Source organism: Canis lupus, chromosome 28 (genome assembly GCF_048164855.1).
Source record: "Canis lupus baileyi chromosome 28, mCanLup2.hap1, whole genome shotgun sequence".
NCBI lineage: Eukaryota > Metazoa > Chordata > Mammalia > Carnivora > Canidae > Canis > Canis lupus.
In genome coordinates, this window is record NC_132865.1 from 40,647,067 (window position 1) to 40,674,923 (window position 27,857).

A 27,857-nucleotide genomic window follows, 5' to 3' on the forward strand; every position below is an offset into this window, starting at 1 on the left:
GGAGATTCAGGACAATTGCTTTGTCTTCCTAAATGGAGATACTTAGGTGAGCAAATACACTGGAAGTAATAAATATGCTAGAGCCAAAAGGATTTCATTTCAATTTTCTCTTATTTTTATGATTTGAGACATAGATAAATATTCATAATTATCTAAGTCAGTGTTTCCGTCTTGTGAATCCTATGCCTGCTGAGTTAGGTAGTTGGCTGTCAGCAATGATCAGTATAACAACTTCTTGGAGCCGAGTGAAACAGTTTGGAGACATAAACACACTTTCTCTTTCATGTCTCCCACAGCATCTGTAAGATGGAAAAAAATCATGGGATTATTATTTTTTTTAATTTTAGATTGCTTTTAGATATCAGATCAAAATCCTAAGCATCGCTTTTCTTTGCCTTAATCTAATTACTTTCATTTCCCACAAATTCCAAATCTAAATATGAGTCTGCTTATTTTGATATGCAAAAAGATCCTAATCTGAATGCTTGGAGTACCTTTTGATCTGACTGAGGTGTTTTAGTCTCTGTTCTTAGGAAAACAGATACATCTGCACACAGTTTTCTGGAGACCTCTCCTCCCCAAAAAACAAAAGAATGGAAGGGGAGTAGTGAGAAGAGGTGACCTGTGACCTTGCAGGCTGATTTCATGAAGAAAATAGGGTAGTGCATCTACATTGCTCCTAACTGAGGTAAGGCACCGGGTCTTTGCCCCTATATATCAAGTGAGTCTTTGAATGGGCATGCCAGTGGAAGGGTGAGTACATTCAGCTGACAGAGATCCTTGGAGAACATCTGCAACCTGCCAGCCAGCAAGAAGTCATGATTGTTGGGGATGAGCACCTTTCTCCTAAAGGGAATCTAGGCAGCACAGCCGGGTCCCCAGAGGCCACCCCTAACATTGCTTGAATCAAGTGCTTTCCAGTTTAAGTTCATCCTGTTTGGGGCTTCTTTTACTGTGAAAACTTACAAGAGAAAGGTGAGTGGAATGAATTGTAATTCCCACCAGGGAAACTAGACTTATGTCACATCAGGGAGCTATGCTCCCATCCTTTACTGTGCATCCTGTGTTTCCCTTACTCTTGGCTTGTGCCTCTGCTAGTCCAAGTGATCTGCCTGGAAGACTGATCCAGATCTTCATCTTTGAGTTTAATGAGCCACTCTTCATTATGCCCTTCTTAAGCTGAGGAAGTTTGTGTGGGGATGGCACATTCCCCAGAAAGACCTATTTTTATGACTGGCCCTTCTTGGCTGGCTCCTGAGAACTGAGCTCCTGGAACGTTCTGTCTCATAAGAGTGTTTTTGCATTTCTTTGGCCTTGAGCCAAACTGCACCAGTTGTTTGGAGGATTTATTCTAATAATGTGATTTATGAGGGTCTGGGGTTTCAGTAACTGAAGAAAGTCATGCAGGGACTATATGTGACTGGCTCTCAATAAAAACCCTGGATTTAGTATGTACCAAGTGAAACTATGAGAAGGAACACCTAGAAGCTTATGCCTGGTTTCTCCAGACTTATCCCAACCAGGGGAATTTTTGGAAGTCCATCATTACCTACAGAATCTAGCTGGTTTCTATAGAGATCAGGCAACTAGACTAAATAGGTATATGATGGTGACCATCACTTATACATTCTTCATAGCTTTAGAAGTAGAATTAATATCAACCATTCCTCCCAAGATACTGTTTTAAAATTTTGCTCTCTTAGGCATGGTGTGTGGGGAGCCAGTTTTGGAGGCTTCCACTGGCTTTTCCTACTAGTCAATCCTATACCACAGGATAATGACCAATATGGTGTTTCTGTCAACCAAGGAAATGGCCATTAGGTCCAGTGAACAGAGGAATGTGATCCAGACCTGGGTCAGGGCTACATTCATGACCTGAGTTCTATAGCTTTCACTCTAATAAGGATGTCATGAATGATGTTTCTGATTCCTGGGAATCAATTTTAATATAGTCCTTTGCTTAGAAGTCTTCAAAATGCCTATGTGTTTCCAATTATTTTCAAATATATACTCCACGATGTTACAGAATCCTAACTCATGGGAACCCAGCCCTCCTTAGAACAATGAATTCCAGGTATGATAACTGTCTAGGGTCCATAGGAATCAGGAGTATTTATTGACGAGCTGCTGTTACGATCATTGATTTTGCCTTAATTGTATAAATTAAGCAATGTTCTTGATACTGCTTACCTATATTGGACCTAGGACCACCATGTTCTACAAGCCATCTCACTGTAGATAAGACTCCCTTTGTGGCTACTCTGACCTTACCACCTATTCTGATTGTATTCGCTGTATTCTGATTGTATTCCGTGAATAGAATTTGCTGTTGTATTCACTGAGCTTCAAATGGTCAAGTGCTATCACCTGATCTCCTTTTGGGGATCTTGTTACCACCATTGCAATTAGGAAGACAATTATATAAGAACACCTTTTATTCTGAGTCTTGAACTATAGAGAAAAGTCCTCACTGCACTTCTTAGTGAAGCTGGTGATCCTCTCTCCCATGCATTCCTTCTCATTTTGTGAAGACAGATTATCTCCTGGGAAATGTAGTCAGTTGGGTCTTCTGGCCTTAAGTTGGATAGCCACTCTAGCATGACCATTTCTATCTCAACCATCTTCCACAGCAATTCTTGAATTTCTCTTTTACTTTGTAGGGGCCATTGTTGCTTCCAAGAATCATCCTGACAATATATTAGCATTGCATGGTGGCCTTGCCAGGGTGTTATATCCTGTATCATTGGAAATGTCACCTTTATTAATAAACTTTCCCATTAGCCAACTTCATAATTGGTATTTCCTGACCCAGCACCATAAAGACCTAGTTACATTTGTATTCGCCCATGTACATGTTAGAAAATCCTGCAGCTCCTCTGTACTTACTTTTCACCTTAGCTGGTCTAACTGCCTCATCTAGCTAACATAAATGACCATAGTTATTTATCCAATTACTAGAATAAGAGGTAGGGAGAGATCTTGATGGGGTATGTAGTATCTTGCAAGCCAGAGGCCTATGTATCACCTTCACAAAAAAAGAGTGACTCTGATTTTAACAAAGAAGTGTTGGCCATTTCCATAGACACAGAGTTTTGGGATATCTTGGCAGTCAATATTTTTTAGTGCATTGGTTCAGCTATCCCTATAACAACTCTCAGTATTTAGTTTCATTCCAACTAGATCCCTGAGCTTGGAGAAGCAGACTTGCCAGGGTTGAGAATTCAACTTTCTTTGAACTCTAACCCCCTTCTAATTAAGCCTTTGAGACTAACCCTCTGTTTTTTGTATCTTTTAGTTGTAGGAGATGATAGTCCTTTTATATGCTGCCAAGGAGCCCTTTGACTTTCATCATTTACCTTACTTCAGTTAGGGGCATCTGGGTGGCTCAGTTGGTTGAACATCAGACTCTTGGTTTTGGCTCAGGTCATGATCTCAGGGTCATGAGATGCAGCCCTGCAAGGAGTCCCTCATCAGGCCCTGTACTCAGTGGGGAATCTGCTTGAGATTCTTTCCCTCTGCCCCACTTGCACACAAGTTCTCTCTCTCTCTCTCTCTCTCTCTCTCTCTCTCTCTCTCTCCCCCTTATATCAGTTAATAATCACTCTCCTCCTTTCACAGATTTTCTGCACTGTATCAGCAATATCCAGCTACAGGCAGCTCATCCTATGGCCCTATAAACTGCTACTTCCTCTGACCCTCTCAACACCTGAGATGTTGTAAATGCTAGTGCATTCCCTTCTACCATTATCCTATCCCAGTTCACCATTGGTAAACATTTTAACAGTTGTCCTGTGTATTCTTTTGCTAGGGCTACTGTAACAAAGTATTAGAGACTGGGTGGCTTAAACAACAAAAAATTATCTTCTCACAACTGTAGAGTTAGAAGTCTAAGACCAAGGTGTCAGGTTACTTGATTCTTCTGAGGCCTGTCTTCTTGACCTGTAGATGGCTGTCTTCTCTCTGTATCCTCATATGTACTTCTGTATGTGTCTGTGTTCTGATCATATCTCTTATATGAATCCAATCATATTATATTAGGGGCCCATGCTAATGACCACATTTGAACTTGGTTACCTCTTTAAAAAGCCTATCTCCAGGAACTAGGAGGTACTAGGGATTAGAGCTCCAATTTGGGGGAAACACAGTCCATCCTGTAGCAATCAACTGAGAGCATGCACCATTGGCACGCCATCTATCACCAAGGACAGGGTCCACATTGATAGCTGAAGGGTGATCCAGCTCCGAAATCTCAGCTCTGCTGTCATACCATCTTTGGCTGGGTTCCCTGGAAAGCAGACTCTGAGATGCATTTGGGGAGGCTTATGGGGCATGCCAGAGGGAAGCCTTAAGCAGCATCTGTTCAAACCATCTAGCTCTTCACCAATTACATTATAATATCACTCAGACAACTTATTAAATAGAAGTAAGATCTCAAATACCAATTGTAAATAAAAGGTAAAAATTTTGATTTTGGCCATGAACCATGCATTTAATTGAATGTCCTGAATTATATCAATTTTTATCTATCTTTACTCATAAATATAAGCATTGCTATTGCTGGAATGTAATATACATAGTTTCTACATAAAATTTCACACACTGCTGTCATCTTTTCACTGATCTTTCAACTAAACTTACACAAAACAATCTCTTCTCTGAATTAAAATCAGAAAAAAAAAGTGAGCTTTAGAGGTAGAGATACATGATGCATTTTTAATAACCTCTTGTAATTATCAAAGAGCCCAATTCAACCCAATATGTTGTAAGCATTAGATTGTACATTATTTATCTGAAATAAAAACTTTAAATGGGGTTGGTGTAAAAGTAAAAGAGTGAGACAGAAACTATAGCCTACTTGTCTGCAGTGTTTTCTTTCAAGTTAAAGTACAGAGAGATGGAGACTCTAATCTTGTGAAATGTGTCCATTTCTTTTCTTTTTTTTTAAAAGATGTATGTACTTCAAGGTATATTTTTTATGATAAATTTATTTTTTATTGGTGTTCAACTTGCCAACATACAGAATAACACCCAGTGCTCACCCCGTCAAGTGCCCCCCTCAGTGCCCGTCACCCATTCACCCCCACCCATGCCCTCCTCTCCTTCCACCACCCCTAGTTCCTTTCCCAGAGTTAGGAGTCTTTATGTTCTGTCTCCCTTTCTGATATTTCCGACCCATTTCTTCTCCCTTCCCTTATATTCCCTTTCACTATTATTTATATTCCCCAAATGAATGAGAACATATAATGTTTGTCCTTCTCGGATTGACTCATTTCACTCAGCATAATACCCTCCAGTTCTATCCACGTTGAAGCAAATGGTGGATATTTGTCATTTCTAATGGCTGAGTAATATTCCATTGTATACATAAACCACATCTTCTTTATCCATTCATCTTTCAGTGGACACCGAGGCTCCTTCCACAGTTTGGCTATTGTGGACATTGCTGCTAGAAACATCGGGGTGCAGGTGTCCCGGCGTTTCATTGCATCTGTATCTTTGTGGTAAATCCCCAACAGTGCAATTGCTGGGTCGTAGGGCGGCAGAATTAATATTGTGAAAATGTCAATGTTACCCAGGGCAATATACACGTTTAATGCAATCCCTATCAAAATACCATGGACTTTCTTCAGAGAGTTAGAACAAATTATTTTAAGATTTGTGTGGGATCAGAAAAGACCCCAAATAGCCAGGGGAATTTTAAAAAAGAAAACCATAGCTGGGGGCATCACAATGCTAGATTTCAGGTTGTACTACAAAGCTGTGGTCATCAAGACAGTGTGGTACTGGCACAAAAACAGACACATAGATCAATGGAACAGAATAGAGAACCCAGAAGTGAACCCTCAACTTTATGGTCAACTAATATTCGATAAAGGAGGAAAGACTATCCACTGGAAGAAAGACAGTTTCTTCAATAAATGGTGCTGGGAAAATTGGACATCCACATGCAGAAGAATGAAACTAGACCACTCTCTTTCACCATACACAAAGATAAACTCAAAATGGATGAAAGATCTAAATGTGAGACAAGATTCCATCAAAATCCTAGAGGAGAACACAGGCAACACCCTTTTTGAACTCGGCCACAGTAACTTCTTGCAAAATACATCCATGAAGGCAAAAGAAACAAAAGCAAAAATGAACTATTGGGACTTCATCAAGATAAGAAGCTTTTGCACAGCAAAGGATACAGTCAACAAAACTAAAAGACAACCTACAGAATGGGAGAAGATATTTGCAAATGACGTATCAGATAAAGGGCTAGTTTCCAAGATCTATAAAGAACTTATAAAACTCAACACCAAAGAAACAAACAATCCAATCATGAAATGGGCAAAAGACATGAAGAGAAATCTCACAGAGGAAGACCTAGACATGGCCAACAAGCACATGAGAAAATGCTCCACATCACTTGCCATCAGGGATATACAAATCCAAACCACCATGAGATACCACCTCACACCAGTGAGAATGGGGAACATTAACAAGGCAGGAAACCATAAATGTTGGAGAGGATGCGGAGAAAAGGGAACCCTCTTACACTGTGGGTGGGAATGTGAACTGGTGCAGCCACTCTGGAAAACTGTGTGGAGGTTCCTCAAAGAGTTAAAAATAGACCTGCCCTACCACCCAGCAAATGTGTCCATTTCTAATGGCGCCATAAGAGCAGTTGTTCAGTCCACATCATTATTTTGACTCTACAGTATTTCTCAAATATAGTCTGAAAGCAAAAGAAACATCCCTGATATTACATTGTTACAGTCCAATCAGTGGAGATGATTTTACACACAGTCACCCAGAAAGAGGATCCTTTAGAAAAGAATTTGTAAGAGGTGGAGGTAACATTCTGGTGCTGAGGGAGAGGCAGGGAGAGAGTCTCAGCATGGAGCTGACCTAGTACATTTCCTGGAGTAACATTTCTAAGGTTAAAATTTCTTTGAGGCTCTTGATTACATAAATAAACCAATCATCAAAATTAATTAATCAATTAATTAATTAATTAATAAACCAATCATTTTTTCTGGTTCTGTTTTCTTATGGCGAAGAAATCTCTCTAACAAGAAATCTTTGTAGCTAAAGTAATTTTTTAGATATCCCATTGCAAGCAATGCGCTAACTGTAAAATATGGATCTAAGGGAAATAAAGTGCTTCAATCTTTGTCATATTAGTATTCAGACTGCATTTAAGCTGTAATTAAAACACATTTTTCTTTGCATATTTAATATGCTCAGTAAGATTGATTATTTACCTTGAGCAAGCTGATCTTTTACTTTTTGGTTTCTAAGATGGCACTTGGAATGCTTTCACTGTTTTCATCTCTCACATATTCCAAATGAGGACCCTCAAGCAACAGAAGAATATCTGAACACTGAGTTTGAGTAACACATCATAGAATCACAAATTGTAATAAATGATGTATAATATACTATTTAATTATAAATTGATAATCTTTTCAGTAAGACTACCTTTCACAGAATTAGGAAAAAATATAATTCAGATTTCAGGATTGAAAGAAGTTCTTTTTTTTTTTTTTTTTTTAAGATTTCTCAGTTTATTTACATATATATGTTGTCACACTAGGGAGCCAGCTGCACTTCAGGAGTCCCCAGCTCCCTTCATCCAGCCAACACCCAAAACCTGCACAGAAGACTGAGCCCTAAATAAACAATGCTTAGGACTCAAATGCCAATCTTGAAGGTTATAACAATTCATTTAGCAAAAACAGAGGACTAGAGGCCAGTGCCCATGAGACATCCTTGCCCCATTGTAAACATTGACAACCAGGCCACTGGAGCCTGGAAAAGTGTGCAAACATGAAGGTACCACACTGTGCGACCAGAGGACTGGGGACACAGCTGGCAACAATACCCGTGAAGTCCTAAGGGCTTACACCCGCTGGAGCCTGGCAAGTGCCAGGGGCAGAATCAAGGCAGCTACCCAAAGCCTGAGGGCTCACATGAGCTGGCAGCGGCGCTCTTGCCCATAGGAATTCTCTACCCGGGCAATCTCCTGTTCCAGGTTGAACTTTAAGTTAATCACATAAAGCAAGACAAATATCATTGTATTTAATCCCCACAATATATAATTTTCATTTATACCTGTTGGTAAAGAGGGCTAATGAAATTCAGAAACTAATCCATTTGGTCTGGATTTTGTCTAAATGTGCTGGGGTAAGCAAGACAGCAAATAACTACCCTGTGTCTTTATTTCTTCTTGCGAAAATAGAGCTATTAAAATTTAAATATCTTTCAAAGTATTATATATAGGAATCTTTAAATTATTGTATGCATTTATAAAGCATGACACATTATACCACTTGTTAACAATTTAACCCAATTAGTGTTCTCCTTTTACTTTTAAATTAATCTCTACTTTTACATTAGACATCTGTGAAAGATCATGAACTATTTGCAGCCTCTTTTAGCAAATCCCCAGAGGGATATATCTCCTGGAGTTGGGTTACTGGAGTTTATAATTATATTAGAGGACATGAATGGCTTCCTTCAGCGCACTTCATTAAAACTAACTTCCCTTGATCACTAAAACACAGTTTGCCTTTGTAGCAGCTTTTCTTGGTGAATGTAGCCCTTTTGTGAAGCATCCTACACTGAAATTTGAGATTTGATTTAGAATTAACAGAATTAGCATATCTTCCACGGTGTTTATGCTATCAACATATCATAATAATGACTTCAAATCCACTGATATTATTTTATAAAATTAATCTGGAAAAGGTTTAGAGTACATATAATAGAATCCACTCTTTCATACCTAATAAGAATACTCTGAAAGAGTTTGTTTTAACTTTTAATTAATTAAATTTTTCAGACAAGGGATGGAGTGTTTATGATTTTTCAATGAATATTTATGAAAGTTCATTGTCCAAAATTCACAAGTCTTCATTCAGTCTCATAAAAGAGTTTATGGATATTTCATCAAAAACCAAGATCACAAAATGAACCATTTTGTAATTCTTTCAAGAGCCACAATAAAGAACATCCATGAATTAAAATCATGCATATGTAGGCAAGCATTAGTTTTTTGTTTTTGTTTTATTCCTTCAGAACATATATTACAAATGCCTACTGAGGATCAACAGTGCTTGAGATACCATTATCATTTTAGAAATAGTACTAATGGCTTCATAGCTCCCACATTTTGTCAAAATCTTTCAAAAAAGTTGAGGGAAAAAGACAAAATTCTCATAATGAGTTTAAAGACAATAACTACCATATCCTGAAACAGTAGTAGTGAACTAATATATAATCTAGAAATCATGGATCTGTGCATCATTAGATGACAGACTAAGATTAGAACAAATTTTCCAACATGTAGTTTAATGTAATAGTTATTTATAGAGTGGTTGCTATGTGGCAGGCATTATGCTGATATTTTTATCTCTAAGAATGCTGTAGACTAAGAATATCAGCATTTAATGGAATGTCATATCCCTATCTACAATAGAATGGGAAGGTAAGGATTGAAATCCTAAGTAAATTTTGAAATAGACATCTGCTATTTACCATTCATGGGCATTAGTCATTTGTTTGTTTGCTTTTGTTTTGCTTCATGGACCTTGTTCTACAAACATGGTGAAAGCCAATATTCTACCTGTAAATTCTCAATACCCACTGAATATTTGAGTTCCTTACCACACAGATACTAATGATCATCAATCCATTCATTCATTTAAAGGTATTTTTTGAGTGTATACTATATATCAAGACCTATTATCATTCAGATACCTAAAGTTAATAAGACGAGGTCCTTGATCTCCTAGACTCTAGTTAGTACATAAATTAGTGATATAATCTCCAATAGGAAAACATGCCACAAATCAAATAAACCAAGCAGAAAGAGTGTTGGGGGAAAACCAATTTAGATATGGTCATGAGAAACAGCCTCTCTGAGGAGGGTCCCTTCAGGTGAACTCTAAATGAAGAAGCAAATTCATACATTACATCAGTTTGAGCAAAATTCCAGACAACAAGAACAGGTACGAATGCTCTGAGGAAAGGCAGATCTCAGAAACAGAAAGAAAAACCATTGTGGATTTAATTGGATGAATGAGATGGAGAAAAGGAAGGGAAGTAATAGGAAATGCAGTCAGAGAGGTGAGTGGAGACCAGGTCATATGTGGACTTACAAGAACATTGATTTTGTTTTTGTGAACACAATGGGGGGTTATTTATAGGTTTTCAATAGAAGCATGATATATCTGATTTTTGCATCTAAAAAGCTGTTCTATGGAATAAAGATGTAAGTTGTCAAAGTAGAAGAAAGTAGTAAGTTAGGAAGTTATTGTAAATGTCTAAGAGAAAGAAAATATGAGTTTGGACAAACAAAAATGATTGTGTTGGAGCTCAGATTTCATATTTTAATGGTGGAACTGATAAAAATATGCTTATTAGCATAAGGAATAAAAGATTAAAAACAAAACAAAAACAACTTCAAGGTCTTAGCAACTGAACAACTGATGATGTCATTGACTGAAATAGAGTAGATTACAAGTTGAGTCTGATGTCTTGTGTGTCAGGGCATAGAGACTAAAGGCTCTTATTTGATAAATTCAAAATGCCTGTTTGACAATCAAGTGGAGATGAACACAGTTATCTGGAATTCAGAATAGAGTCCAGGACTGGAGTTGCAATTCTGGGTGTTCCAATCCTGGGTATTACTAATGTAACATGGTAGTTAACACCAAGAGCCTGCATGAGATGATCTAGTGATACGGTATACAGAGACATGAAGGGAACGTGGAGGGCTGAGCCCATGACAGGCTAAACCAATGCTTAGAAATCAAGCAGAAGAGCAGGAGCCAGCACAAGAAATGGAGTCTGAGTAAAAAGTACAGAAGATTTTACAAATTTGGCATCTGAGGAGTAAAGTAAGATCAAGGTGGTGAGGAGTAAGCACTGTCAATTACTTCAAAACAGAATCCATTAATTTGCAATATGGAAGCCACTGATAACTCTGACAGACTATCTAGGTGAAATATGATGAGAGCTTTCAGTAACCGAAACAACAGAATAGCAATGAGGATGGACAGGAAGGAAATAACATGAAGGTTATTTATAAAATAGAACTCAGAAGCCAATTGACCATAGAGTCAAGGATGATTTGCAGAATGAGACCACAGTGCTATTCCCTAAACAAACAAAGAAAAAGACACAAGGAATCTCATTTCAGGAAAATTTTATATGTTTAGTTTTAAACATATTTATATTGAGGTTCAATTTATATTGAAGCATACATGGAGCTGTGAAGAAACTGGAAAACGGCCTCAAGCCAGGGTTAAAAGATATACACAAAAAAATAGAACATTAAGGAACACCAACACCAATGTTGCAAGATTGTATTGGACAAAATGAGCCTGCCCTAGAAAATCAGAAAGAAGAAGGCTGAGAGAATTAATTGACTTATATGTGATATATGCTTCTTGAATGGTGATAAATATTTTAAGTTCCCTTAAAGTTTCCCAAACTTCTTCATTCTGGCTCCAAATATGTGCCTGAAGAACAGGTAGATTGATCTATAGTTCCTTCTGCTGTGGTAAAAAGAGAAAGAAAAGGCAGAACTTCTAGAAGGGTATTAATATATACCTTCTTCTCAAAAATCAGTTTCTTTTCGAACACAGAATTCCAACAAATATTGGTTATTTGAGCATGAAGGAACTATAAGTTCGATGTAGTGGAAAAGAGATAGATCCTGAAAAACTCATCTGAGGTTGAATTCTGATTTTCCCTCTGGTAGAGTCATTGGCAATTGACTCGTTCTCCTTATCTGTGGAGTGAGGATCATTAAACTTCACTAGGTTCCTGTAAATTTTACTTCCAACAATGTAGATGACAGTTCTACCATAGTAGTTGGTGCACAAATGCTTAAGAAGTACTAATTCACTTCCTGTCCCTAGGAGGGTATTTTGAAGAACATTCACTTCTATTAAATCTAAGCTTCAAGAACATAATTATGTTTTCTTTTTTTTTTTAAGATTTTATTTATTCATGAGAGACACAGAGAAAGGGAGAGAGAGGCAGAAATCCAGACAGAGGGAGAAGCAGGCTCCATGCAGGGAGCCTGATGTGGGACTCCATCCCGGGATCACACCCTGGGCCAAAGGTAGGCACTAAACCACTGAGGCACCCAGGGATCCCCTATAATTATGTTTTCAAACTTATTTTAAAATTTCAATAGTTTTAGTTGGGGGAAAGTTGAAATAACATGTTGTTTTTATTATTTATATTTTCACTACTTTTTATTGAGGTAAAATGTACATAAAGTGGAAGACACATGTCTTAAGTGTATAATTGGGTGGGTTTTGATAAATGTATACACCTGTGTAAGCACCATTCCAGGCAAGGCATATAACACTTCATCACCCCTATACTCCCCAAATGGCCATTGCTCAGAATTACATCACCATTAGTTATGTCTGTTTTGAATTTCATATAAGTGGAAATATACATAAAGCATTCTTTTGTGAATGTTTTTATCACTCACTATATATATATATATATATACACACACATATACATACATACACTCACACACATAGATATATAATCCATGTTGTTGCATGTATACTTTTTTTGCTTTTTATTGATGAGTAGATATTCCATTAAATTAGTTAATCAACTTATTTATCCATTCTTTTGTTGACAGATGTTTGGGTCGTTTTTGTTTTTTTAGCCTTGTAAAGTTGCTATGAACATTCATTTACAAGTCTTTTTGTAGGGGCACCTGGGTGGCTCAGTGGTTGAGCATCTGCCTTTGGCTCAGATCATGATTCCAGTCCTGAGACTGAGTCCCACATCAGGCTCCCTGCAGAGGAGCCTACTTCTCCTCCCTCTGCTTCGCTCTCTGCCTCTCTCTGTGTGTCTCTTATGAATAAATAAGTAAAATCTTAAAAACAACAACAACAACAACCAGGTCTTTATGTAGACAAGTGTTTTCATTTCTCTTGGGTAGATACTTAGGGATAGAATTACTAGGTCATGGGATGGTATATGCCTCCTATCTACCCTGGTATTAATTGTCAGGGTTTTATTGTTATCCATTCTGTTGGATATGAAGTAGTATCTAATTATTCTTTTAACTTGTATTTCCATAATAATTGATGATGTTGGGCACCTTTTCATGTGTCACTTGGCCATTCAAATATTTTCTTTTGTGATGTATTTAAGTTTTTGCCCATTTTATTTATTATTTTTTAATTATTTATTTATTTATTTATTTATGATAGTCACAGAGAGAGAGAGAGAGGCAGAGACACAAGCAGAGGGAGAAGCAGGCTCCATGCACCGGGAGCCCGACGTGGGATTCGATCCCGGGTCTCCAGGATCGTGCCCTGAGCCAAAGACAGGCGCCAAACCACTGCGCCACCCAGGGATCCCAGTTTTTGCCCATTTTAGACAAACTATTTGTCTTTAATTACTGATTAATGATTGTCCTTAATTATTGTAGGAGGTCTTTATTCTAAATACGTATCTTCTATGTGAATATTTGTTTACTATATGTGTGCTCCCTTTTCATTTTCTTCATGATGTCTTCTGATGGACTAAAGTTTTTAATTTTGTCGAAGGATAATCAAAAATTTTAAAAATTATGTGTATGGGATCCCTGGGTGGCTCAGTGATTTAGCGCCTGCCTTTGGCCCAGGGCATGATCCTGAAGCCCTGGGATCAAGTTCTACATTGGGCTCCCTGCATGGAGCCTGCTTCTTCTTCTGCCTCTGTCTCTGTCTCTGTCTCTCTCTCTCTCTCTCTCTCTGTGTCTCTCATGAATAAATAAATAAAATATTTAAAAATAAATAAATAAATAAATAAATAAATAAATAAATAAATAAATAAATATAAATTATGTGTAGTGCCTTTGGAATTTTCACTAAAGAAATTTTTGCCTATCCCAAGTTTGCAAAGATAATTTTATGCAGATGTTTTATGCTTTTAAATTTCATGTTTTATGTATTATCCATCTAAAACTATTTTATATTAAGTAGTAATATTAAACAAATGTGTTTTCATATATTCTGGGTTTTTTTCAGTGGTTAAATTTTTAAATGTCTTATAAGCAGGTGATGTTTATGACTAAGTGTGCAATTTGGGGTTGGAAATATGATCTCCCTTAGAAGCAGACACGTTTCTAATCCTACCAGTTTGACTAGTTACCTTGTAAACTGAGATGTGACTCAATTAGAAAATATTGCACTGTCTGTAAAACTAAAAAAAAAAAAAAAAAGGAACCTGTGTTTCACATTAGCACTCATCAAAAATTGTAGCAACAATAATATGAGTAAAGTACTTCAAGGTTTTCAGAAGATCACATGAATATATATAAATAATAATTAGTATTTAATAATTGTATCTTAAGGGCTCTTTCTTTGAATTTGTTTACAATGTCTGAGGAAATACAAATTCAGTACCAGAATTCAGAGAAAACCATTTGATGATCTGAAATATATAAAACAATATACAGACCAATTCTTGTTATTTTACACCGTAATGGAAACATAACCAGGACTTCAAATTATTTTTATACTAACTTTTCAAAAGGTAATGATTTCTAACATTGAAAAGTGAGAGGAAGTCTATTTTATATTATTCTATAATGGAAAATACTATTCCTCTAAATTAAAATAAGAAAATGACAAATTTAAGTGGTCTGACCATAGTCATTTTGCAATATGCTCCCCATAGTCATAGTTAATAAATTGTGCCAGTTTTATTATACTTATTTCTAAATACCCTGTATATTGAGCAAATATCTGTCAATTTGACATTGGTCTGCATATGCACAATTAAAACAATGGCTTTTTCCTGCTGTCTACCTAATTTTATACACATTCTTGGTGCTAGTTTTCTACTAAATTCTATCATCATCTATCTATCTATCTATCTATCTATCTATCTATCTATCTATCCACCTCTGTACCTACATGTCTGTCTCAAGCAAACATGAGGCCAGAAGTCAATCCTCCTACTTGCTCTGACCTGATACGAATGGCTTGCCCACACTAGGGTGCAAAGAGAAACTGTGAGCAGGCAAGGGGCACCAGGCTACACCCCAGGGCACTACATCTGATTCTCTTGACAACCACACAATGCCTGCCAAATTTCTGTTTTTCCTAATCTAGTGGATCCACATGACCACACTTGTTGCTCCTGAAGCAAAAGAAGAGCTACTCTGTCCAAGTGTCCTCTCCTGCTGCCAAGACTCAGGGACTCCAGATGCTTACTCTTTGGCTCCAAGGCTATCAATGACTGAAAATGAAGGCACTGTCTCTGTCCACTGCTCCAGAACCAGTAGCACCCAGAATTTTCAGCATATTCTGGATGATTGCAGCAAAATTGCACTTTTAATTTTCTGTACTTTTAAATATGGTCTTCCTATCATGATGCATGCATGGTTCTATAGGTGCTCAGCCTGAGGAGAACCAGCACTTCCATTTGCCCTGACTGCTATCCTAACCCAAACAGGAAAGTATCTTCCTTTCCTTTCCTTAGGATTTGTCTGCCCCAGAAATTTTTGTCAACACCTGTATGTAGAAAGGGCACTGGAGGACCAATGTCACCAGGTACACAGGTTGTGATTGTGGCCAGGAAACTTCCTGGGACTCAAAGAATAGCCTGCCCATATACATATCTCTAGAAATTGGGTATTAGCTCTCTCCTTCCAAACCTGCTGGCCTGGTCCTCGTTCCCTGGCTTTCTGCACCCCCTATCCAAGCCCCAGCTGCTAATCCCAGTCTCAAAATTTCTGCTTTTGCAACATCTGTGAATGCTCTTCTGGCACAGAGAAGCCCAACTTGTGATGGAAATGAGGAGAGTAAAGAGCTTTGCAGGGGAAATAATGTCAGCAGGATGAATTTTACCTCTCAGATTGATTTTTCAATGAGGAAGATTAGAAACCCCCAGAGCATGTGCCATTGTCAAATCACTTCAATATACAATTTACTGAATTTGTTGTGTTAATTCAAATAGAAAAAGATTAGTAAAGTTATACTTCTAAAACACTTCTAATTCAATGTAATTATGCTTCATCCCTTCAAATATATTAAATACTTTCTTCAATTATAATTCCTTAAAATAGTGAGATAGGATTATTGGCTGGAACAGTCATTCAAGGCCTAATTACCTTAAAAGATAAAATCCTGGTGACACAGAACTGCTGATTTGCTCACACCAACTTACCTGGTACAGGTTTTCAGTGACCATACCTGTGGTGGCTTCTGCCTCAGGACTCACACAGGTTAGCTAAATATTTATATAAGTGAGAATAAATCATATACAATAACCATGAATACCACATAGTGATTTCTCATAAAACTTTAGCTCCTCCTCATTAAACTCAAACTGAAAGGTCTAATAGAATCACTCTTATCTGGTCAGAAGTCTCCTGGTGAAGGCCTACTGCCTCTGGGTTCCTCACACACTCTTTTTGTTTCTTGCCCACTATCACTCTCTCAAATTCTCAGTCTCTCATATCTGAAGGTAAACATTTCATCTCAGTATAGGCTTTCCCAATTCAGAGCTATAGCTTCTTTGAAATATTCTTTTTAAAAAGGGCCCTATGAACATAGGGGCCAGATAATTCTGTGTTGAGGGTGGAAGGTTGGTCTTCTCATTGCATAAAGTAACAGCACCCACATGAGCTCCATCATCCTATTACTTTCTGGCACCATCATGAGGGATGGCAGTGAGTGCCCACCCTCCTGCGTAACCTGTGCAAGCAAGGGGCTGCTTGGAGGGGGTTCCTAACCAACAGGTGATAGTAACCTGTAGGCCAGTGTCTCTGTCTCTGTCTCAGTGTTGATCACTCTGTTTAAAAATACTTGCCTTGGGCTTATCATCTTGTACCACTATAATTCTCCTAAAGTAAGTAGCTCAGAAGAGCATCACTATAGATTTTACAACCACTATTAGTTGGACTACATTCTGCTAAAGCAACCCATTACTAAAATCCCAATTCATGAAGTGATACTCATCCAACTGAACAATGATGATTGACCTAATATCTTATGGCCAGAAGACATGAAACTTATCATCTCTCAATATCATAAGTCAAATAGGATATAGATTCTAAAACAATTTTTCTTTTCTATTTCTTACCATTTTAGATGCTTGGATGAGATTGCTTGGTGGCTAAGTCATTGAATGCCCTAGCTAGACAGTTATATACTACAGTATATAATAGAAATATATTTTTGTTACTAGTCTTGTCATTTAAATTGAGATACTCACATGTATTCACATGCACACAGAAACACGTACACACTCCTATGCATGAATGATGAGAAAGAACCCTAGGGAACTCTGCATCCAGCCACATCCCATATCCAGGTGGCTTTATCTCAGCCACTGGAAAGATGATAGCTATGATTATTATGTTTTTTCTCTGACCATAATCCAAATTTAGCCAGATACTAAGGCAGCTGAATGGCTCATTCATCATGATCAAATTGAAAAACATAGTGGAAAGGTGGCTTTTTTATCCTCAAATATCTAGCTCTCTTTCCAAGTGGCCTCACTTATTCATACTTATGTAAATGAGATGTATATGGGGATGTATTTGGAAATTCACAATACAGTTCCAAATTTAGAGATGTTGACAAGCCAAAAAAAGTATTCCAACTACAAAAACACTCTTAAGACTAGAAACTGTTTAGTTTAAAAAATACCTGGGTTCCCTAGGGCAAAAATATCTACCCTATTATGTAATAAAAATATGTTTCAGCCTATTAAAAGAAGATAAACTTACAAATAAGAGAGGATATATTTAAGAGAAGATAGAAAAGGTTGTGATATGAATGATTGCTAACAGGTAGACATGGAAGCATAGAAAGAAAACGTTGCACATTAGTTCAGTGCTAAGATACTTGTGTTGACACAGGTGATGTAAGTGTGACAGATGAAATTGTCTATAGTGGGAAACTGTTCATGTCTCTTCACGTGCTTTATCTTCCACCCCATTTAGAGGGGGCTGGAGGATATTAGGGCACAATTTACTTACCAGGCTACTTTAGAATCTTTTTCAGGACTTTCTTTGTGTGGGGAAGGATCGAGTTTGGTTTGTTTCTCTTTGAATCTAAGAATTATAGGGGTCAGTTTGAATACACCTTTCAAACACAGCTATCTTTTTCAAAGATGATTTTCAAAACCTGTTCACAGCCATCTTTTTCAAAGATGATTTTCAAAACCTGTTTTCAACAGGCACCACCTTTTCACACTGGTCAGGTTTGGATCCTTTACTGGGTTTTCCTAGGTCTGCTTCTTATGGAGTTCTGAGGGAGTCACTCTCCTCTGGGTATTAGCAAAGCACTCACATAAAAGGATGACGTCCATTCCATCAGTCTCAGAAGAAAAGCAGGCTTACTTTGTCAAACCAAAAGGCTGGCTGGTTATTCTAAATGAAGCCCATCTGCTGAGACATTTTGAAAGCCCAAAGTTTCCCCCACAAATTTCCCCCTGGTTGAGGTCCTCATTATAGAGGGCTGCTGGTGGACTTGTGGAGAAAGCATACTTCTATTGTTAATATCAACAACTTTTACTTTATACAGATGCACTGGGAGTATTTCATCATATTCGAAAAGTTAATAAGCCAAAACAAGCTTTTGATAATGTAGCTCTCAAAGCTGGAATTTCTCCTTTTCTTTCTGTCTAAGCCAGCACAGTGTTTATTCACTTGACTATAAGCCCTATAGCCTTATATTTATCATGGACTAAGCATAGAGATATGGTGCATTTTGCTATGCCTTTGCTTTCAAGATAATCTGTGCACATGGCAAGGTTCAAATATCATTATCCAAGAAGCAAATAAAAGGAAATTTGGAATCACATGGCAAGCAAACTGATGAGCATCTTCTGTACAGGAGGATTTGTACTAGAGACAGTGTGGGAGAGACAGCAGAGCAGCAGCATTGGTGTCAGAACAGGATTTGAATCCTGGTTCTACCACTTGCGATGATAAGCGCAATGCTTTATCTCTTGAATCCCAGCTATCTGCAACTATAACATACTGACTTTAAGCCATATAAATTACCTACTCAATGCTGGTATGAAACTTTATTTCTTATTCTCCTTTCTTAGAAGGTGCAGATGCAAGGAAATATAGCAGCCCCTGGGATGAAGGAAAGCTGCAATTCCTAAGGAAAGAGAACACAAAAATTGAGTTTATAAAATGAAAAGCAGTAAAAGGTCAGTTACATAAGAGTTGGAAATTAGAATTATTCAAATTCCAATCGCAACCTAAGGCATATAATCATGCCTTTGGTGAGAAGATTAATTTAGTATTATAGACCCCCTGGGAAAAAAATATTTACATGTGCTTACCTGCCTTCTGGGTATAGATATATGTTTACCTAGTGCTTCACATTTGAGTTCATCAGCACCTGCTTCTTGATATTTGGTACATTCTGAATCTTCTATGAGGTCTCAGGAATGCTAAATTTAGAAAATATATCTTATGACTAAATACTCACCCACTGCCCAGAAGGAAATTGTTGAGGGTGAGACCCTTTCAACTTCCTCCTCCCATTTCTACCTTTCTTATGGCCCAGACCCATAACTACAAAGAAAGGCTCATTGCCATCACAGCTCAGTGAAGAGCAAAAGCATTCCCAATGTAGAAAACACAGGACAAATGGCTTTCTTGGTCACATGCTGTGGTGAGAAAGATAACATCAGGCTGTTGGGACTGCAGAGACTGTGTCACCATGGGCCTGCCGGCCAGACTCACAGTGGAAACAGAGACAGTGGTGACATGCACATGTCCTATTTCTCCTCTAGGTTTTATGAATGTGGGGTGTGGGGTGTCCACTGTCTGAGTATTATTACCTTCGTGATTAGTTTGAACTATACAAATTACCGCTATTTGGTCACTTTTGACCTATAAAAATGACTTTTTGTGTGATCCAGTCTGATAGCTCCTACTTAGACTTTCAGCCTCAGCTCAGACTTCAGCTGTCCAGGTATCCACCTCTAATGGGCCAGCTGGGTTACTCATCCCTCCTCTGCATTTTCAGTGCATCCTAGAAGCTGGTCATTGAACTTACTTCCCTACATTAGAATTATTGGTGCTTCAGACTTCCTCATTCTTAGATCACTGGGCATGATACCAGGGTGCTAGCTTCAAAAAGACAGGTCTAAAGAGAGGATCATGCACTATTTCAAAATAAGTGGTTTCAAAACTGCTAAAAGCTGGTTCAACATTAGTTCTCACCAAGACTAAGGAGCTAAAATGACACAAATAATGCATGCACCTAGATTGTCATGCACATAATACATACACATGTAAACATATATAGTTTTCTTAAGTAATTTTCAGGTTAAAATTTTAATAATCTTGCACTTTATGAGTAAAAGTTATCTATAACTAGCAGCTTCATTAATTAGAGAGAGGGAAGGGGAGCATTTAAACATGTCCTTAGACCTAATCACAATTTTCCTAGAACCTAACAACCTGTTCCACATGATTGAGGCCCAAATCTTCAGAAATAACTTCCCTTTACAAAACTATTTAAAATAGACTAATGCTGTGATGTAAAATCAGATGTAAAATCAAACTCACCTCCCTGAATTTCCTGGGTTAATAGAGTATGGGTTTCTGCAAACACCCTCTTGTTTTTTTACCCACTTAGCTAATAATCTAAGGTAAAAGGCACTATGCCCTCTTTATACAACAACTGATTTCCAGAAAGAATGTTTAGTAGAAGTAAAGAAGAGACATGGGCCAGCCAAATGCCACGTGTCCATTTGGGGAGTAATTACACCAAATTTTCTACTGCTGGTCTGAGGATAGAAACTGGTCTGCAACGGGGTCCCCCTTAGACATAGGTTCTTAGGGCTTGAATATATGCTATCTATTGATCAATGATAGCTTGGGACTTGGGATCTTCTGGGGTTCTGAACTCTGGGATGAGTCCATGGCTTCAAAACAAGAGTGTTTACTGTCCCCCCAAAACCCCAAAACACTAATGTGGAAAGGTATATGCACCCTGATGTTTATTGTGGTAATATTTACAATAGCCAGAATATGGAAGTAACCTAAGTGTATTTTTATAAATGAATAGCTAAATAAGATATCACACATATACACACACACACACACAAGCACGCACACACACACACATGCACACACACAGGAATATTACTTAGCTATTAAAAAAATGAGATCTTGCCATTTGCCACAACATGGATATGTCTATAGGGCATTATGCTAAGTGAAATAAATCAGACTAAGAAAGATAAATGCCATACAATTCCAATTACATGTAGAATCTAAAAAATAAAACAAACCTTCAAACAAACAAAAAACATAACTAAAATCGTAAGTACAGAGAACTGGTGGTTGCCAGAGCCAAGGGGATTGGAGAGAAAGTAGAAAAGCTGAAGGGGATCAATTTGTATAAACTTCCAGTTAAATAAATAAATCATAAGGATGAAAACTACAGCATAGGGAATATAGTCAATAATATTGTAACAACATTGTGACATGGTAACTACACTTTCTGTCATGAGCATAGTGTAATGCATACAATTATTGAATCACTATGTTGTACAGTTGAAATGAATATAACATTGTATGTCATCTATACTCCAAACTTTTTTAAAGTGGGTGTTATTTAAAATTTGGAGCCAAAAGCTAAGTCTTTGAGTGAGACTTCTTGGTATGAATCCTGGGCTAACTGTTTAATAGTTTGTAGCATTAGGCAAGTTATTTAAACTTTTGTGGCTTAGATCTTTCATCTGTAAACTCAAGAGACCAATAATAATACTGTATAAGGATAAGGGGCATATTTCCTGTCAAGAGTCTAACCTTGACAAAAGTAGGAGCACAATTACTGAAAGCTATATTTAATGAAAAAAGCATTTAATAAATTTGGAGTATAATTGGGATGTTGGTCTACTCCCTTTGTATAATGCTAGTTAATAGAAATTAATGACAGCAGGTGTTATTATTGACATAGAAATGTAGAAAAAATGTTAAAAATTATTTTCTGCTACAATGAAATTTAATACTTTCATAAAGAATAGTATATTCTTCATATAATAATAAAAATACACATTTTTCTTTTAGTTTTGAAGTGACTTTTGCTGATATCTCCTATGTCTCCTGGACTTAAATTTATCTACACTGATTTCTTCACCCACATAATTAAGCCTTTCTCCAGGAATAAAAAATAATAAGAATAGCATTCATTGGCTACATATTTCACACATATTTAAATCCTCATGATAAGCTAGGAGGTCCATGCCATTGTTACTATCACTTGATGATGACATAGGCATGAGGTGGTGAGTCTTCTTGTTGCATAGCTCATGGGTAACCTGAGCAACAATATGCTCATCGCATGTACTACAAAGGATCTTCCACTCATCTCAATCACAGCACCACCTATTCTGCACCGTCTGCCTTATGTTGTCTGATTTCTTCATCTGCATCTGTTAGGTAATAAGGAGAACAAAAGTTTTTAAAGATACCTCACAGAGAACCATCCTGCAAACCAAGGAATTTTATTCTGGTGACAATGTGGTAAAATATGGTTTGACCAGGAAGTCCCATTGTTGGAATTTGACTTCTCCACACTCCCTCTAACTGTATTTCAAATGCTCATCCTTAAAATTCACTGTGGACCTTGATGAAACATGTAGGTGTAAGGCCTTATGTTCTAAGAGGAAAAGGGAAGTCACAAACAAAGAAAACTTTAGGACAGAACATCTTAGGTTACTCCCTCAGTCCCTTTCTACTCATCCTAAGACTACATATGTAGATATTTATAATTTCTTTGCCCTTCCTGAACCTGAACCTTTTGTCTATGTTTGGCAACTTCCCACCTATGGTATTGTTAGGATATAGCATCCATTTCCCATGATGGAAGCAAAAAAGATAGGTAATTACTTTCCCAACTCCCCTTGCATCCAGAGCAAGGGTAAGTAGTCTCAATCTAGCAAGTGTGGCAAGACCAGTGAAACATCTATTCTGGGAGTTGCAGAATCAAGGTAAAAGTAACTTCCAGTTTTAAACCAAACTGTGGCAATAATAATTAATGCCATCAATAGAGATACACTGGCTTCAGCATCTACTGGTCAACAATAGTGATGCTGCCATTGAACTGATTCTGTGGTGTGATTTTAATTGTGACTTTGACAGTCAAGTCATCTTTTATCCTACCCCATTATGCTTCATTATCTACACCTCATTCCCCATATCTATGTCTCCACTATATGAATTATATATTATATATATAATATATATATTCTTCCCATCATAAAGTAGAATCTAATTTTCCATTCCTTGAATCTGATCTGGCATTCTGACTTGCTTAGGCAAAAATAATATTTAGAAATTAGGAAATTATCACTTTGCAGACAGATTTATTTGCAAGAAGCTTTACAAGTTTTCCACTAAATATTTTAGAATTATTTCCAACCATCATCTCAATGGGTCTTGGCAACTACCCTGGAGCAGTCATGCAATCCAGAGGTGAGCCTCCCAATCAGGCAACCTAGACATGGAAATTGACTGTGGTCTAGTGGAAACTAGGAAGTCCATCAACATTAGCCTAGCACAAATTTTCATGCCACTAAATCATGAACCAGATATCTGGCTCTTGTTTTAAGGCACTATGTTTTAGGATGATTTATTACACAACATAAGCTAATATAGTTGACCTTAGTTGACCTCTATTATTTACACCTAAAAATCTTGACTATCCTGTGTTCTGTGAGACCAATAAACAATACTTTGAAGTGGCTATCAGCAGAGGAAATAACCTCAGGAAACTTTCCTATAGCTCACTAGCTCATCAGTAAGCTTTTTGAGGGCAATATTGTTCATTTCTAGCAAAGAAGATAGCACTTGACAGGTGTTCAACAAGAATAGATGCATACATACAAAATGGATCCTAATGGTTTGAAATAATCAATTGTCTGACAAATACAAAGAATCAGCTATAGATTAAGATTAATCCAGTGTATTTAATGTCATTCAATTTTCAATATTATAAAAATAAAATTATAGTTATCAATTATTGCCTACATCCTCAGATGAGGTAGTATTGTTTTCCTTGCCTTTTTATTTATTTTTCTTTTCTTTGATAAAGTTGATATTTATAAAGATATTCAGCCAATTATATTCATTAGTGGAATCCATATTTGTGAATGCATTTATTCACTAAATTTATCTGCAACACCCAAATCAATAGTCATGGCACTTTTATGGTCATTTACGAATGTGTGTAGAGGTGCAAATCATTTGAGTTACCTGATGTGTGCCTTCCCAATGAGGTCAAACAAGGTGATTCTCTGCCTTCTTGTTTCAAATTTCATACTCCAAATAAGTGTCTTCTTCATGGTCTATTAAAATGTTCTGTTTTGTTTTGTTTTGCATTTTTGTGCTTTTAATTTTCCTGTTTAAAATATTCCCTGTGCATAGTGCTGAAGTGTTTTCTAGTGTCCCTCAGGACAAGGCTGTGGTATGCTTAGGAAGAAAATATATGTGATACATAAGCTTTGTTTAGGCATGAGTTATGGTGTTGTTGGCTGTGATTTCAATGATAATAAATCAACAATATACATTAAATAAGTTTTTATTAAAAAAAATATTTTATTTATTTATTTACAAGACAAGCAGAGAGCATGAGCAGGGAGGGAAGTCAAAAGGGAAGAGGCAAAGGGAGAAGAAGACTTCCCACTGAGCAGGGAGCCTGATGCAGGTCTTGATCCTAGGACATGAGCCAAAGGCAGGTGCTAAACTGACTGAGCCACCCAGGAACCCCATTAAATTATCTTTATCTATACAAAGTTATAAGGATCAAGGCAGTTTGGTACTGGCACAAAAACAGACACACAGATAAAGGGAACAGAACAGAGAACCCAGAAATGGAACCTCAACTATGGTCAACTAACCTTCATCAAAGCAAGAAAGACTATCCACTGGAACAAAGACAGTCTCTTCAAGAAATGATGTTGAGAAAATTGGACAGCCACATGCAGAAGAGTAAAACTGGACCAATTCCTTACACCATGCACAAAAATAAACCCAAATGGATGAAAGACCTAAATGTGAGACAGAAATCGATCAAAATCCTGGAAGAGAACACAGGCAGCAATCTCTGTGACCTTACCTACAGTACCTTCTTACTAGACACATCTCCAAAGTGAAACAAAGCAAAAATGAATTATTGGGACTTCATCAAGATGAAAAACTTTTGCATAGAAAAGTAAACAGTGGACAAAACCAAAAGACAGCCAACAAAAATGAGAGAAGATATTTTCAAATGTCTTCTCAGATAAAGGGCTAGTATCCAAAATCTATAAAAACCTTATCAAACTCAACACCCAAACAACAAATAATCCATTCAAGAAATGGGCCAAAGACATGAACAGACATTTCTCCAAAGAGGACATACAAATGTCCAACAGACACGTGAAAAAATGCTCCACATCACTCAGTATCAGAGAAATACAAATCAAAACTACAATGAGACACCATCTCACAATGGTCAGAATGGCTAAAATTAATGGGACAGGAAACAACAGATGTTGGTGAAGATGTAGAGAAAAAGGAACTCTTTCACACTGTTGAGGGGAATGCAAACTGGTGCAGCCACTCTGGAAAACACCCTGGTGGTTACTCAAAGAGTTGAAGATAGATACCCTATGACCTAGCAAATGCACTGCTAGGTATTTACTCCAATAATACAAATGTGGTGATCTGAAGGGGCACCTATATACAATGTTTATAGCAGCAATGTCCACAATAGCCAAACTATGGAAAGAACTGATCGACAGATGAATGGATAAAGAAGATGTGGTGTGGTACATGTATGCAATGGAATACTACTCAACCATCAGAAAAGAAAAATGAAATCTTGCTATTTGGAACAATGTGGTTGGGACTAGAGAGCATTATGCTAAGCAAAATAAGTCAATCAGCGAAAGACACTTATCATATGATCTCACTCATACATAGAATTTAAGAAACAAAACAGAAGATCATAGGCGAAAAGAGGGAAAAAATAAAATAAGATGAAATCAGAGAGGGAGACAAACCATAAGAGGCTCGTAATCATAGGAAACAAACTGAGGGTTGCTGGAGGGGGGGAGGGTTGGGGAAAGGGGTAACTAGGTGGTGGACATTAAGGAAGGCATGTGATGTAATGAGCACTGGATATTATATAAGACTGTTGAATCACTGACCTCTACCTTTGAAACTAACAATACATTATAGCTAATTCACTGAATTTAGATTTTAAAAATTAGAAAATAAAAAATAGACGGGAACATATAAAACAAGTTGATGTATCAACCAGTTGATAAAATGTTGTGACTAGAGTCTTGCAGGAACCTGACCCTGTATTTCCCCTAAAAACAATGCTTTGTCTCCACTAAATTAGTGTTTGTGGTAATTAGAACATAACTAGAACACAACTATGTGTTTAGAACATAACTACTTCAAATAATGAGAATTTACTGTCTACTATTTAATCAGTCATTACGATGTCTAAACAACTAGCCACTTAGTGCCTTTAGATCCATTCTAACGCAGGCTGAAAAGTTGTATGTTAAATTGGATTCCAGGATCCAGATCAAAAGATCTAGAAAAAATCTTAGTCGTCATCTTGTCTTAATTTCTTATTTACAGATGAGAATCCTGAGGCCCAGAAAAGTGGCATGGCTATGGTCACACAGTGCAAAAGCCCCTTATGGGCATCTCTTTAATAGTTCAGATTTCTAGTACTTGTCTACCTGACCATACAGCCTGGCCATTGGCTACTGCCCATAAGTTGGTAAAAACCTAACCATAAGGGTTTTATCATTGTTCAATTCTTTCATCACTAGTAGGAAAACAACATGCAATTCAACTTATGGAGTTAATTTAGTTTTACACTCTTTAATCAGAGTCTTTCCATCCACTGGTCTTTTTAAAAAGATTTTAATTATTTATTTGAGAGAGAAAGAAAGAGAGAGAGAGTGCACATATGAGTGGGGGACAGGGGCAGAAGTAGAAGCAGACTCTCCGCTGAGCAGGGAGCCCAATGTGGGGCTCAATCCCAGGACCCCAGGATCATGACCTGAGCCACAGGCAGAAGCTTAATTGACTGAGCCACCCAGGTGCTCCCACACACACACACATACCCTGATCTTAATGCAAACAGAATGCTGCTCATTCACCTTGGAACTGCCTTTAGTAAACAAACACCTCGTTGTTGTTCAACTGAGAGCCATTCACAGCGCATTCAATTCTGGCAATTCCTCAAGTAGCTCTAATGTTGGTCCTAGAGGGAAAATAGCTGCCTGCTCTTGGATGTGGTGGATACCTCCTTGCATTTCCCTGGCAGTGTGCTTCTGTATGAACCGTTTCCATTGTGTTATGGAATTCTTCTGAGTACTGCCTTCTGTATTAGAATGTTTCTCTGACATCTCCCAACAAGACATTAAAGTTATCTCAGGTCTCACAATTATTTTATGAGTCATCAAAGCAGTCTCCATTAAATCCAGTTATTGTTTCTCAAATGATGTATACACAGCAGCATCTGGGAATTTTCTCATTCAAAACCCAACAGCTGCTGCTGGGAAGCATTCATGGGTTTTCACCATAAGCAGCTCTAGTCTGCATGAGAACGCAGCAGACAATTCCAAAATCATATCTGAATGGGGGTCAAGATGGCTTGAGACAGCTACCATTTTTTTGTAATTCAGACATGGCCTGAAATATAGGCCCCCCACTGAAATACAACTTTCTTTCAGGTAATCTTAAAGATAGGAACTAACATTCTGTTAATTTGTATTCCCAAATGTTGAAAATGTGTTCTCCAAAATCCAACAAACAAATGCTGGGCTTCTTGTTTGGTCCT

General features: G+C 37.4%; 1 long non-coding RNA gene across 2 annotated transcripts; it reads right to left on the reverse strand.

The window, feature by feature from the left end:
* Positions 1–116: 116 nt before the first annotated feature.
* On the reverse strand, positions 117–27,352 carry LOC140620028 (uncharacterized). Of its 2 annotated transcripts, none has more exons than XR_012019776.1 (5): positions 27,175–27,352; positions 19,330–19,440; positions 19,044–19,142; positions 7,251–7,363; positions 117–299 (listed from the first exon to the last, which is right to left on the reverse strand). It is a non-coding gene; the product is annotated as an uncharacterized lncRNA (long non-coding RNA). The 2 variants fall into 2 exon arrangements; XR_012019775.1 differs by having other exon boundaries at positions 19,040–19,142.
* Between the last annotated feature and the right edge of the window lie 505 nt (positions 27,353–27,857).